We start from the raw sequence: 11,508 nt of genomic DNA, 5'->3' as shown, positions 1-11,508 counted from the left end.
GCATTAAAGTCCAATGTTCGTTCCACCACAGTTTGCTGCCTGCCCTTGTTTTACTACTCTGCCCAGCCTACGATGTCTCAAATCGGTACTGAGGGGTGGCTGCCCAACCCCATGATGTCTGAACTTTGTTTTACCATGTGTTGACAACACTCGCCACAGCACTTATCGAACACCCAACAAGTTGTGCAGTTTCCAAAATGCTTATGTCACCAAAATCTGTCCTTGGTCAAACTCAGACAGATCATGTGCCTTCCCCATTCTATACACGGACAGCACACTCACTGATACTGCAATGCACTGTGCATGTGTCTGACTAGCAGTCATTCCTCACCATGTGATGCTGCTATTGCCCAGATGGGTTTAAATCAATAGTCGGTCAGTGATCATAATGTTCTGGCTGATCAGTACATATTTTTAAACTCATTATGTTGTCCCAAGCACTTAATCTAAAGGTAAACTCTGACCTGAACAAACACAATACCAAAAACATAGATTAGTGGAACTATTCATGTTGAATGTTACTTAAGTCTTCTGCCTGGTCCATTGATGAATGAATGCAAAATTTTCATGCTACACAAAATTTATCCACATTAATTTACATCCGAACTGCACACTTGTCATGTAAACAAAACAAGGACAGACTTCCCTGATCTCTTTGACTTCCAAAAGTAACTTCAAAACTGACTTGCTTTATATAGAATTTTAACAACAGCTTCCAAAATAAAGCAGCATAAATTTTGTACAATTTTTATGTTACAATTAAAATTTACAATTAAAATTTACAAAACGTGAAGAAACTGATGTTACAGCTGAATAAGGTATAAAATACAATACTGAATGACAATCTTTTATAGTAATATCTTTAGTTTTCCATAAGAAAATCATTCTGAACTTTAATTACAATAATGTCTCTCGTATCATTTTAGTTACATAATTAATTACAGATTGGATTTGGTTACTAATATTCAGTGGTAGTACAGAGCTCATGCTTTATCTGATTACATAGATAAAAGGCACAAATAAGGCCTCAAATTCTGGAAATTGGAAAACTGTGAGATGTAAACAACTGGAGAGTTAATTAGAAATGCAATTACAAAGAATATTAATAACAGAGGAAGACATAAAAATAAATAACAAATGAAAATACATGGCTTGGTAATAACTTTTAAGCTGTTTCTCAAGATAGTGAGGTCTTCTGTTACTAGATTTTTAGATTACCATTTTGTTCATTAGAAGCATTTCCTACTGTTGAACTGTTTATGGTTTCATGACTTTTGAACTAGAAAGAAGAGTCTCAAAGTTGACAAAATGGCAGCAGCCTCTTTTCTCTTTACAAAAATCCAGGAAAATTCCCAAAAATATTTCAATTTAGGCACATGTGCTACTGTAGATGAGCAACTAGATTCCTTCCATGGCAAATGCTCATTTGTGGTGTACATGCCAAAGAAGCCTGGTAAATACGGTTTAAAAATGTCCTTGTGTGATTCAAGAACCAGTTACTTTTATAATCAGTATATGTACACTGAAGGCCTGATGTTGATACTTTGCCAGACAATGATAAGAAACTGATGAAACCAACAGTGTCTCTGTTGCAATTGTGTAAGCCATCCCATGGCAGTAATAGCAACATTACTGCTGCCAACTGGTACAGCTCAATACAGGCTGTCGAAGAGTTAAGGAAAAGAGGATTGACTTTTGTTGAAACTCTAAAAAAGAATAAGAGAGAGATTCCATAACTCTTCCAACCAAATAAGCATAGGCCAATTGGTTCGCCTTTGTACAGATTTACACAGGGCAGCACTCTGTTGCCAAAGACAAACAAAGTGGTTCTTCTTGTCTCTTCCATGCATCAAAGCCCTGCTAAGGATTTGACTTCTCAGAAACTAGAAATAATATCATACTACAACGCCACTAAGGGAGGTGTCAATGAACAGGATAAAAAGTGCTCCATACACTCCTGCAGTCAAAGAACTCGACATTGGCTGATGTGTTTATTCTACCATTTATTGTACTTCAGCAGAATAAATGCATATGTTCTTCAGAAGAGTGGATCAGATGAAGCTCCTGTCAACAGAGGTATCTTCCTGTAAGAGCTGGCCTGTAGTCTTCTGCTGAAACATATGCAAAAGCGAGCTCAGAACCCATGACGTCCGCAGGAGTTACGACTAATGACCCGCCAGATTTTAGGCCCCAATGTTGCAACAGAAGAAGCAGTGGTAGCAGAATTAGGTCCTAGGGATAGGAAAATGTGCATAATCTGCCCAAACAGCACGAAAAGGAAGACTTGGCATGTTTGCTACATCTTCAAGACTTAACATAGGTGCTAAGGTTCAGTGACCATGACAGAATTATATTGGAACAAATAAGCCCTCGGTCACAAATATTAAGTCAAAATTGACATGGTTTCGACACTACTATGAATGCCGTCTTCAGAATTAGACTAACTGTTCTAAAACATATTAGGCATATAGTACATTAATAAAATTAAAGTTTTTACTGACTGGGGAAGATGCAGTACTTACAAGTCACATATTAAAAAAGATCTGAGCTGGAAAGGCAACATCATGAACAATTGTGAGATGGCAAACCTCTAAGGGCTGCTCGTACTGTGAACAAGGGTTGCAACATGATTGTGGATGTAGAGGGGGGGTGGGAGGTTGTTTTATGATTATGTGGCAGAGAATCTGTTTTGTTGCAGTTGTTTTTAAGTTCTAGTGTGTGATTCAGTTTTGTTTATTTTGTGGTTTTTATTTGTTGGAAGGTGTTTGTTTTTGGGAGGGGGGGGGGGGAGGGTGAACGTTGGTAGGGGATGGGGGTTGGGGTAGGGGCTGGGATTGTTAGGTTGTAGGTGGGTTAGAAGTTTTTCTTTGATTGGTTTTGTGTGTGTGTGTGTGTGTGTGTGTGTGTGTGTGTGTGTGTGTGTGTGTGTGTGTGAGTGTGTGTGTGTGTCTGTGTCTGAGGCTGTGTTTGATAGGGGTGGCTAACCTAGTGTGTAGCGCCGGAATTTGTTTGTAATGAGTAGTCATTTTTTTGGGTCTATTATTCGTGAATTGTGATTTTTTTGGGGGATTTATCATGTGTTGTGGATTCAATTTTATTTATCGCAGGTGTAGGTGTTTATTTTGTTTGCTAATATTAGCTGTGGTTGATCTATACAGCTTATGGGAAGTATCCAAATCCAATTTTTGTATTTGTAGATGTGTTTTGGTATCATTTGATCTACACTCCTGGAAATTGAAATAAGAACACCGTGAATTCATTGTCCCAGGAAGAGGAAACTTTATTGACACATTCCTGGGGTCAGATACATCACATGATCACACTGACAGAACCACAGGCACATAGACACAGGCAACAGAGCATGCACAATGTCGGCACTAGTACAGTGTATATCCACCTTTTGCAGCAATGCAGGCTGCTATTCTCCCATGGAGACGATCGGAGAGATGCTGGATGTAGTGTTGTGGAACGGCTTGCCATGCCATTTCCACCTGGCGCCTCAGTTGGACCGGCGTTCGTGCTGGACGTGCAGACTGCATGAGACGACGCTTCATCCAGTCCCAAACATACTCAATGGGGGACAGATCCGGAGATCTTGCTGGCCAGGGTAGTTGACTTACACCTTCTAGAGCACGTTGGGTGGCACGGGATACATGCGGACGTCCATTGTCCTGTTGGAACAGCAAGTTCCCTTGCCGGTCTAGGAATGGTAGAACGATGAGTTCGATGACGGTTTGGATGTACCGTGCACTATTCAGTGTCCCCTCGACGATCACCAGAGGTGTACGGCCAGTGTAGGAGATCGCTCCCCACACCATGATGCCGGGTGTTGGCCCTGTGTGCCTCGGTCGTATGCAGTCCTGATTGTGGCGCTCACCTGCACGGCGCCAAACTCGCATACGACCATCATTGGCACCAAGGCAGAAGCAACTCTCATCGCTGAAGACGACACGTCTCCATTCGTCCCTCCATTCACGCCTGTCATGACACCACTGGAGGCGGGCTGCACGATGTTGGGGCATGAGCGGAAGACGGCCTAACAGTGTGCGGGACCGTAGCCCAGCTTCATGGAGACGGTTGCGAATGGTCCTCGCCGATACCCCAGGAGCAACAGTGTCCCCAATTTGCTGGGAAGTGGCGGTGCGGTCCCCTATGGCACTGCGTAGGATCCTACAGTCTTGGCGTGCATCCGTGCGTCACTGCGGTCCGGTCCCAGGTCGATGGCACGTGCACCTTCCGCCGACCACTGGCGACAACATCGGTGTACTGTGGAGACCTCACGCCCCACGTGTTGAGCAATTCGGCGGTACGTCCATCCGGCCTCCCGCATGCCCACTATACGCCCTCGCTCAAAGTCCGTCGACTGCACATACGGTTCACGTCCACGCTGTCGCGGCATGCTACCAGTGTTAAAGACTGCGATGGAGCTCCGTATGCCACGGCAAACTGGCTGACACTGACGGCGGTGGTGCACAAATGCTGCGCAGCTAGCGCCATTCGACGGCCAACACCGCGGTTCCTGGTGTGTCCGCTGTGCCGTGCGTGTGATCATTGCTTGTACAGCCCTCTCACAGTGACAGGAGCAAGTATGGTGGGTCTGACATACCGGTATCAATGTGTTCTTTTTTTCCATTTCCAGGAGTGTATATAGGTGAAGAGGAATGTTCGATTCCTATGATTGTCATTGTAGCTGTATGTTTTTTGTTATCGTCAGTTGTAGTTTACCTATATAAGTAAAGGGTAGTGTCCAATTCCAATGAGTGTCATCATTGCTGTGGTTTTCTGTGAGTTGTAGCTGCCCTATACAGGGTGTTACAAAAAGGTACGGCCAAATTTTTAGGAAACATTCCTCACACACAAAGAAAGAAAATATGTTATGTGGACTTATGTCCGGAAACGCTTACTTTCCATGTTAAAGCTCATTTTATTACTTCTCTTCAAATCACGTTAATCTTGGAATGGAAACACACAGCAACAGAACGTACCAGTGTGACTTCAAACACTTTGTTACAGGAAATGTTCAAAATGTCCTCCGTTAGCAAGGATACATGCATCCACCCTCCATTGCATGGAAACCCTGATGCGCTGATGCAGCCCTGGAGAATGGTGTATTGTATCACAGCCGTCCACAATATGAGCACGAAGAGTCTCTACATTTGGTACCGGGGTTGCGTAGACAAGAGCTTTCAAATGCCCCCATACATGAAAGTCAAGAGGGTTGAGGTCAGGAGAGCGCGGAGGCCATGGAATTAGTCCACCTCTACCAATCCAAGGGTCACCGAATCTGTCGTTAAGAAGCGTACGAACAGTTTGACTGAAATGTGCAGGAGCTCCATCGTGCATGAGCCACATGTTGTACAGTCACATGTTCTAGCAGCAAAGGTAGAGTATCCCGTATGAAATCATGATAACGTGCTCAATTGAGCGTAGGTGGAAGAACATGAGGCCCAATCAAGACATCACCAACAATGCCTGCCCAAAAGTTCACAGAAAATCTGTGTTGATGACGTGATTGCACAATTGTGTGCAGATTCTCGTCAGCCCACACATGTTGATTGTGAAAATTTATAATTTAACCATGTTGGAGTACATACTGACGAAACTAAAATGAGCTCTAACATGGAAATTAAGCATTTACGGACACATGTCCACAGAACATTTTTTCTTTATTTGTATGTGAGGAATGTTTCCCGAAAGTTTGGCCGTACCTTTTTGTAACACCCTGTATAGGTCAAGGGAAGTGTCCGTTCCAGTGAGTGTCGTAGCTAAGTGTGTTAGTTGTAGTTGAACTATACAGGTTAAGGGATATGTCCAATTCTAGTGTGTGTCGTCGTGTGTGTGTTGGTATTATCAATTGTAGTTGACCTATATACGTCAAGGGAAATGTTCGATTCCAATGTGTTTTGTCATAGCTGTTTTGGTATTGTCAGTTGTGGTTGACTGATACAAATGGCCCGGAGCACTATGAGACTTAACATCTGAGGTCATCAGTCCCCTAGAGCTTACAACTACTTAAACCTAACGAACCTAAGGACATCACACATGTTCATGCCCGAGGCAGGATTCAAACCTGCACCTAGAACCGCTCGGCCACACCGGCCGTCTGACTGATACAGGTCAAGGGTAGTGTCCAGTTCCAATTTCTGTTGTTTTAGGTGTCAGTTTTGTGGTATCAATAGTTGCAGTCTCATTCAAATTTTTGTAGTAGGTGGTTTTCATTTTTGATATCGATAATTGCGGTTGAGCTAGGTGAAGGGAAGTGACCGGTTTTTGTGCATGTAGCAGAATGTGCGAATTTTGTGTTGTTTTCTTTGTTTCTCTTTAGCTGTTTTGTGTGGTTTGGGATAGTGGTGTGTGGTTTTATATGTTTGTATTTAGTCTGTGCCCTCCCAAACACCCCCAGATACCCACTCTTGTCCTGTTATTTAGATTATATTTTTGGAAGATATTTTTGTCATTTTAATACATATTTTCGTATTTGTTGTTGTGGTGTGTACTGACATCATAGGCGCCATATCAGAGACGTTGAGAATGGTCATTTAAACCATATTGATGACGTCGTGGGACAAAGATGACGGATGGAATCGGACGCTTCTGTAATCCCATTTCAATGGTTTCCTTTAATCCTTGTGGGGATCCCAAACACTCTAGCAGTACGTTCATACGAGAGGCGTTTGAAAAGTCCGTGCAAAGTCAGAGAGATGGCACCAGCGGCGTGTATCGAGGTCATGCTTAGTTAGTAGCGTCTTCGAAAGAATGCACACCAAGTTTAAGCCATATTGGTCTATTTCTTTGTGTTTGGCATTCGTGTGAATCAAGGAAGTACAGTGATTGTCAAAAATGGACGAAAAACAATTTTGTGTGGTGATGATAACAAATTACTTTATGAAAGGCAGAACGCCTCAGGTGACTAAAGAGAAGCTTGCTAAACATTATGGTGACTGCACCTTCGATTAAAACAGTTTATAAGAGGTTTCAAAATTTTCGGAGCGGCCTTATGGGCACAAGTGATACTGAACGTTCTGGACGTCCTGTGGAGGTTTTGAATCCAGAAATCATTGATAAAATCTTGGTGATGGATGACAGAAGAGTTAAGGTGTGTGAGATTGCTAGTGCTGTGGGCATCTCAAATGAACGGGTCCATAATATTTTGCATAAATATTTGGGCATGAGAAAGCTACCCGCAAGATGGGTTCCACGATTGCTCACGTTTGACAAAAACGGAATCATGTGAAGTGTTGCAAGGATGGTTTGCAGCTGTTTGGGAAGAATCTGCAGGACTTTAAGTGTCGTTTCGTCACTGTGGATGAAACATGGTTACATTACGCCTACTATACTTCTGAGACCAAACAACAATCTAAAGAATGGGTTACCAAGGGAGAATCTGCACCAAAAAAGTCGAAGACCATTCCTTCGGCCAGATAGGTTATGGCGACTGTCTTTTGGGATTCGCAAGGGATAATTTTCATCAGCTATCTGGAAAAAGGTAAAAGTATTACAGGTGCATATTATTCATTGTTACTGGACTGTTTGAAAACCGGGCTGCAAGAAAAACTCCGGCGATTGGACTGCAAAAAGTCCTTCTTTTCCATCACAACAATGCACCAGCACACACCTCAGCAGTTGTGGTCGCAAAATTAATGGAAATAGGATTCCAACTCATTTCAAATCCCCCCTATTCTCCAGACTTGGCTCCCTTGGACTACCGTACTATTTGTTCCCCCACTTTGAAGAAATGGCTGGTGGGACAAAGATTTAATGAAATGAGGAGGTGATTGCAGCAACTAATAGGTATTTTGCAGACTTGGACAATTCCTATTATAAGGGAAGGGATCAACAAATTCGAACAGCACTGGACGAAGTGTATAAGTCTAAAAGGAGACTATGTCGAAAAATAAAGAAGGTTTACCCCAAACACGTAAGTAGTTTCATATTTTCGCACAGACTTTCCAAACACCCCTTGTATGTGTCACACTAGTGCCCTATGCACACAGTCCTTTACAGATGAACTTCACTTTTCCAAAATTCTCCCAATAAACCAAAGTCGACCATTAATACCTTATGTACTACTACCCTTTCATGCCTGTTCCATTTCGTATCACTTTGCTACATTATGCCAAGATGTTTCAACAACATAACTGTAATGCTTTATTTCAAACATTACACAACTGTTTTCCGTACTTATCTGCAATACATGCATTTTTCTATATTAGAGCTAGCTGCCATTTATCACTCCAACTAGAAACTTTGTCTAAGTTCTTGTATCTTCCTTAGGTCACTCAACAAGGACACCTTCCCATATACTGCAGAATCGTCAACAAAAAGCTGCAGATTGTTGCTCACCCTGTCTGCCAGATCATTTACATAGTACAGAGAATAACAGCACTTCCCTGGGGCACTACTGATTATGCCTGTGTCTCTGACGAATACTCACCACCACTAACAATGTACTGGGATCTATTACTTAAAAAGTCTTTGAACCACTCATACATCTGGGTACCTATTCTGTATGATATTCATCACCCGATATGAGTGAAGGTGCTGCAAGCCATGCCACAAATATAGCCTATGAATGCAGAGAACGTCACCTTAGCATATGCCATCTCCATGATGTCATCATGAGGTAATTTAGCCAGTCAGATGCTGACCACTGGGCATGAAAGCTTGATCCTCACCCGTTTTATGATGGTCAGACTTAGTCCCTGCTAATGGTGATGGAGGCTTTTATGAAAAGCTTGGGATTTTATACAAATTTGATGTGGCAAATTAACACAACTTTTTAGCCATGTGAGTAAAATTATTGTGTAAAACCGATAGCTCAGCATCTTACAAAAATATCTTCAGGGTCCTTGAGAGTCTTTACACTTACTATTAGGGAGTAAATATATTGACATGTATTTGTCGTTAATAACAGGGGCAATTTTACTATGTTCAGTGAAATGAACTTGCAAAATACTGGAAGTAAAAATAATGCTCATGTAAACCACACAGCCGTGCCTACGATTCATAATGGAATTTAACATTCTGATACAAACGTCTTTTAACAGATTGTTGATAGACATCAGGCAGAAAACTGGAAATCGTAAGATATTAAAAAAATACAAAGTAACAAAATTAGTTTTTTAGCCAATTCCTCCTGTAATTAATTATAATTAAGCACAGTGTTTCAACTCAAGGATGCATATCCTGGTTAACACTAAGGTTTGTGTTAAACAGAATTTTAATGTTACTGTTATATGTTAGGCTGACAGTACCATTTGTAAAATTATGAAATGCTTCGTATGGCATATGAGAGAGAAATAGCACTTGAATAAATAGCTGTTTCTAGCTTTCAGAACCATTAGTTCCTTCCTCTTGGAAAATGCATATGTTTTGCAAGATTGGGAATGAGGCAAAGATCACTTAGACCAGGCGTGCAGAACACTTTTGTGACACATTCATGAGCACTGCTCCAGTGTTCGAGATCCCTACCAGATCAGTTTTAACTGACACACTGAAGCGACTGAGGTGGGCTGCTGGATAAGGTACCAGTAGGTTCAAACAATGTACAAGCATTGTGAAGATGCTTGGCAAACTCATTTGAGAATCCCTAAATGGAAGACTATGTTCTTTTAATAGAACACTGTTGAGAAAATTTAGAAGATACGAGAAACCAGGACTCATATGGAGACGTATAGATGGCATTTCTTCCTCACTCTATTTGCGAGTGGAACAGGAAAGGAAATGATTGGTAGTGGTACAAGGTACCCTTTGCCATGCACCATTTGGTTGCTTGTGTAATATATATTTGTATTAAAATAGGGAAGAAAATTATGACTGGCTACTACATTAAAAAATATTAGTTGAAACTAATCTAAAGCTTCGTGATTTATTTCAAACGTTTGTTCCACATTTATCAGTACCTGATACACTCTGACAATCAATAGACTTGCATCTATAGCAGTCTTACAATTTGGAGATGTCAGTATTGCTTTGATCTATTAATAAACATTCATTGAGCTCTTTTTATCAAAAGATCACATAAAAATAAGCTGGATTTTAAGAAGCTACATAAAGGAAGCTGTTTGTTTACAGATCAACGATCAAAATTTAAATATTGGGCAAGAGCACATAGCTGGGCTACAGTACTATATTTGATTTCACCTCCCCCCTTTTCCGTAGAAACCTTGGCTGGAGTAACAAGTTTATTAGTAGCATAGTCTGAGGTCTACATTAGCTTGAAAAAGCGATAATTTTGTTGACAGTTGTGGAAATGAATGAGAATGAGAAACAAGGGTTGTGGTAACAGATTGATGTCTGGCTTTGCCTAATATTTTGTTTGCGCCATATTTAAATGCACTTTCCCATGTTTAACGCATTTTTCATAGTAAAAAAATAAAACTACTGGGTCATACCCGAACTCATATATCAGGCAATGAACATCCGATGTGTATTTTGATGCCTGTTACCTGCAGGTATCGTACACAAACTGGAAACATGGAAGGGGCATTCCGCTACTTATCTTTTACCATATTTGATCCATTTTCCCGCATTTGCTACTGCTGGTCTGGATGCAAAGACAAATTAGTACTGCAGATGTTTGGATGGTAGTTAATTCAATAAGCTGCACTTAATATGTTAAAAAACAATTACAGACATTGACCCAAATGCGTAATATGTGTTAGGCTATAAATCACTCTGCTATTCAACTAATAATGCATAATCAGTTGGCTTCTACAAATCATGTAAGACTCTAATCTGTAACACTGACTACGCTGTGAATTAATATGTCACCATAATTGAGTTTATTGGCATCTGAACCTTGTTTCTACATTTCATTCTCTTAATGGAAGCTTATTTCAAACAATCTGGATTGACCCTACGTTCCAAAACGACAGCTTAGGGCAAGGCTGTGTAAAGGTTGTGGCCAGCAGGTGATGACGTCGATTTTGTCAACAGAGCTGTTTACAGGTCTAGTCACCAGGCAGCACTGTCATGCTTTCAGCCTTTCTGATTCCTCAGGGCCCGCGAGATGCACGTAGCACGCTCACCATGTCTGCATCAAGCGGTAACTTTAGGCAAATTATCAAACTACGCTGTGGCGGTATACGTGAAAAAAAAGGGTTTCTCTTCAAAATTTCATATGTATGATATCTGTACAATGTTTGGTTCTTTTGCAATAAATCTATCTATCTATGTATATCCGACCCACAGGTCTGGGTGCTGATGAGTCCTCTCCATTTGGCGCGGTCCTCCCACCACTTTTCTTCCTCCACTTGCTGCCAGGTCACACCTCTCCTTTCTACAGATATTCTCACTCCCATTTTCACCATGTTCTTGGGCGCCCTCTAGGTCTTTTCCCATCTGTCTTTAGTTCTTCCATAATTTTGGGGAGTCTCTGCCCATGCATCCTCTTAACATGCCTTTACCATCTTAATCCCTTTCTTTCAATTTCTTCTCTCATACTTTCTTGTTTAAGGTCCTTTCTAATCTCTACATTCCTTACCCTGTCCATTCTTCTTTTTCCCT

The sequence above is a fragment of the Schistocerca gregaria genome, chromosome 2 (genome assembly GCF_023897955.1).
Source record: "Schistocerca gregaria isolate iqSchGreg1 chromosome 2, iqSchGreg1.2, whole genome shotgun sequence".
Classification (NCBI taxonomy): Eukaryota; Metazoa; Arthropoda; class Insecta; order Orthoptera; family Acrididae; genus Schistocerca; species Schistocerca gregaria.
This window is presented reverse-complemented; position numbering follows the sequence as displayed.